The sequence below is a fragment of the Cyprinodon variegatus genome, unplaced genomic scaffold, assembly GCF_000732505.1.
Source record: "Cyprinodon variegatus isolate N-32 unplaced genomic scaffold, C_variegatus-1.0 Scaffold137, whole genome shotgun sequence".
NCBI classification, from domain to species: Eukaryota; Metazoa; Chordata; class Actinopteri; order Cyprinodontiformes; family Cyprinodontidae; genus Cyprinodon; species Cyprinodon variegatus.
This window is the reverse complement of record NW_015150590.1, coordinates 1,089,704-1,094,061: the sequence shown is the minus strand read 5'-3', so window position 1 is coordinate 1,094,061 and position 4,358 is coordinate 1,089,704. Positions and strand designations below refer to the sequence as shown.

Sequence of the window (4,358 nt, the reverse complement as noted above, 5' to 3'; positions counted from 1 at the left end):
GGTGTCATTAAAACAACTGGAAATCAGGCAAAAACCATTGCTGCTAAGCTCTGCTTGCACAATGTGTGGTTTGAAGATTGGACAAGTTGCCCTCCTGCCAAACTGTCATCTCAACGAGTGGAAAGCTACTTTCCAAAGACCTCGAGTCTAAACAGACCTCTCTGCAAAAGATGCAGAGGGATAATGAGGGCTTTGTCTGAGGAAAGACAACCTCATTTTGTCTGAGAAAGTTGGTAAGGTAAATGGCTGCTGGCTGAGGAACAACCGTACCGGGCAATTTGCTGCCGTGACCAGAAGAGCTCAGGCCAATGGGTGAAGATCCCTCTAATCTTTCCAAAGAACCTCTTCATGGCTTTAGGAAACCTTTTAATTTGGATTATTTTGCTTTAGCCCTTTCCCCCCAAACCTTATTGCATGTTTTCCACTCTATTTAACTACAACCAATCTCGACTGTTTAAAAGCATGATAAACTGAACAAAGTGTCAGGAAATAATCTATTGAGCACAAGTATATGCTGCCCTCATCTGTCAGTGGTTCCTAACTACATCCAGAAAAGACTAAACATTCATCATCAGAACTTAATTTTTTAATGTAAACCTTTTTTTTTTGCCTTCTTGTCACAGCTTCAGGCTATTTTCCCTTTGCTTAGTCTTGCTTCAAATCTTCACTGAAGCTCTTCTCTCCAAGCAAGTCGTATTGTTGCCTTCTGGCTTGGAAGCCCTTGGTACCATCGGGGCCAAAGGGCTGACGTAGGACTATTAGTTTTAAGGCAGTTGGCTTCAGGTGCTCAGATGTCTCTGGCTTTACTGCAGCTTTGCGCTTCAGTACCCAGGGGCACAGAGAAATCTGTGTATTACGGTCTCCGGAGCAGCCGTTTGTCCAGCTGTACCTTTTAGTAAATCCATGCAATGACTTCCCACTGCAGCTGGAGTTATCCTGGCATGCTTGAGGAAGATTAGCTTCTGGATTTTCTTCAGAAAACTTGAGCGGTGAAGGAGGAGGCTTCTGGGCTAAAACCTGGCAGACTTCCAGAGCATCTCCCACAAAATATGCGCCTTCCCCTTTGTTTTTCTCCCATGGTTTAAACTTGCCGATGCTCTGCATTGACTGCCATCCTAAAGACACAACAAACAAGCCCCTCTTGTTGATCTTCTTCTCCTCTCTGAGAGAGCTGAAGGCCCTACGAACAGACCCCAAACTATTAAACTTTATCACAGCACACAGAACCTGTCCAAGCTCTTTGTGATGTTTGGCGTAGCATTGCAGCTCTTTGGGAAGCTCCTCTCCAGGAGTCAGGATCCAGACTGAAGCAAGGTCACGTATAGCATCAAACCTCTGGAGGATGCTCATTAAGAGTGAAGGCTGCTCTGAGTTTGCAGCCTCTACCCTGTCCTGCTCCCTGGTGGTGTCCCGGACGAGAACGAACCGGCTGGTGGGGGAGGACATCAGCCACTGAGGAAGAGGCTCTTTGCGTCGGACTTTGGTACAGTCGTCGTTTAACTCCAGAATGTCTGAGTACTCCACGGCAGCCAGAGTCATGTACCAGTTAGTGGTCAGCAACCTTATCTGTGGCAAATATTTAACATTTTAGCTTTGTTTGCATTTTTTTTTTTACTGGATTTTTCCATTCAAACTGCTTCAGCATATAAAACTACTAAGAGACATTTACCTTTTTCAGACAAGTGAGAAGCTTTAAACTGACGAAACCCTGCTTGTTCCTCTGAATGTGTTTGAGCAGGAAACCGTCCTCAGCCAGGTGACAGTCAGAGAACATCTCCTCCAACTTGTCTTTAATCGTCAGACAGAGTAACTCAGATCTTTGGTCCTCATCTTGGTTAGATTGGGCCCAAGTTCTGTGACACATTTCCCAACATGTGATTCAATATAGCCTACTGTAAAAACAAGCAGCATAGAGCAGACAGATGTTTGGTTTTAGATTTCCTTACCCATTTAGGTGAATCATAACGCCTCCTTAGGATGCCGTTTCTGTCTTTTTCCAACCTAAATCCAGATATTCAGAAAGTAAAGGATTTTAAACTACTGCAGTGTTTCAAAACAATGTGCATAAAGTTTGTTTATCCAACCAGAGTGTTGCCAGGTGCGTGGTATCCAAAACAACATTTTGTAAAATGCTGCAGCCAGAATTCTAACCTACACAATGCAGCCTTACAAACAGACAACCTGCAGTCAAAACAATTTACTGCTGTAAATGAGCTTCATGTGGGCTCGCTATTAGCTGTCATGAACTGAATATTATTAGGGCTAAAACTAAGCTCTGCTCTGCACAGCGGAGATAACAGCGGTGCACCGAAACAAAAGAGCAGCAACACCATTAGAGGTGTGAATGTCTGGAGTGCAGCTCCGAAGCTAAGTGCACAATTGAGTCAGAAATATGATTCCACTTAATTCCTATGTACACAATGCTGTGCAGTCTATAGAAGCATAAACATTTTGGAAAGCATATTAGTTAAATCTAGCTTTACGTTTTGTTTGTGTTCTTGTGTCCTGAGAAGCGTTATATCCCAGTGGGCAGGCCCTGCTACTGCATGCTTAGAGCAACAAAGCTATAATTTACATTCATCTGCTATAAATAAAGTCCTTGTTTATTTATATGAGACATGTATGACACAGATAAGGACAACAGTCCATTTGCTGAAGAGATTAAGACAATAAATGGAGTACCAAACACAAATATGTTAAATATGTATTTTACTCCAGTGGTTTTTAATCTTTTTTTAACGCTGAGAAATAAAGACAGTATTTTTTTATTGTGTTTAAATGGCCTTGGCGTTTCCATGGTAAAATACCAGAACTGCTTGAAAATATTATCAGACATTTCAGTGACTCATTCCTTAAGATCCCTCCTAAGGCGAGCAGCGGACTGAATCCACATTGTTTGTCATTGTCTCCTAAATGTTTTTCATTCCAGATCGTTTGCAGAAGGTGGCACATTTAGCACAAATCAAACCCTAATGCTCTGCTGGGAGAACAGCTTCAGAAGGAAGACGCTGGGAAAGGCACACAGAGCTGAATAGCTTTCAAAGATTTTTAACAATTAGCAAAGAAAAGACTTTTTAGATTTAGGACAATAAGATTTGGTCAGGTTCTGTTATCTTGTTATCTCTTTGTATGAAAAGGAAAGATTTGGGGCAGGGACAGTTGTCTTGGATGGAATAAAAAACCCTTAATCATTTTCAGGACTTTTATCTCTTTTAATATTTTTATGAACTGTACTAGCTTTAACCCCTTATAGGAACATAAACGCACACTGTTTGAAGGTGAAAATGCAATAACTAGCCTCTCTGTTAATGTGGCTTGTCAGATGAGGCATGTAGGGCTCTAAAATGTCCCGGTAGATGACTGTTAACTGTGGACTTCAGACCCTCAACTATCATGTATTGCCTCCCTGCTCATGCTTCCAAAGGTAAGATCCCGATTTAAAATGTAAACTTTATTTTTTTTTTTTGAAAAGAGGAATTTGGACCAACGAGGACGCATCATCTCCATTTTCTCCTCCCTCTGGAGTTGCATGCTTCTGAAGTTGCCTCTGGTTCAGGACTCGCACTCTGCATGTGTGAGCATCCACCTACATCAATGACCTTTTGTCTTATCCTCGTTTTGTCAATGATTGTCTATTCGACTATTTTCCAAATGATTTTGTAACCCAATGATCCAGAGTGAAAGATGAGAGGCTCTGGAAACCTATCATTGGTTTTTAATGAATTAATTGGTTAAGGTGTGACATTGATTCTAATACTTAACACTTTCACAGTTTTCTAAACCTTTTCAGTAAGCCATACTCATAAAAAATAAAATGTAAAGCATTTTTATATTAACTTGCAATATAAATAGTGAGTGCTCATAGAGTTAATTTTTAACTAAGGTTCTCCAAAGAGCTTTAAATTACGTTGTGATGATGGTGGTGGTCTTCATTAAACCTACAGCTGCCTATGGGAACACTGACATAAGCCAGGCTGGCGTACTCAGGCGGCATCATCATGCCCTCTAAACAACCGAAGTACGTAATGCAGGTGAAGCATCTGCCTGAAAGGGGACGGCAACGGAGAAGTACAGAATTGTATCCAGTAATGCTGTCAACTATACAAATATTTAAGTTATTTTTTATATTATTATTATATTATTTATTTTTTTTATATTAAATATTGCAGATTTCTTTTTTTGTTTTATTTACCTGTGAATCATCCTTCAGTTAACATATTGTAAGATTTCTGAGTAGAAAATGCTTACATAGCCTCTAGCTTAGCATATTAAGGATATTTGAAAAGGGAGCATACTGGATAAGTTGGGTGTTTCAAAAATATAAAATTCAAATAAACATGACTAGTTTTTATATGCTA

At 40.4% G+C, this 4,358-nt stretch overlaps 1 pseudogene; it reads right to left on the bottom strand.

Annotated features, from left to right (window-relative positions):
- Nucleotides 1-645: 645 nt before the first annotated feature.
- On the bottom strand, nt 646-4,000 carry LOC107085923 (annotated as a pseudogene).
- Between the last annotated feature and the right edge of the window lie 358 nt (nt 4,001-4,358).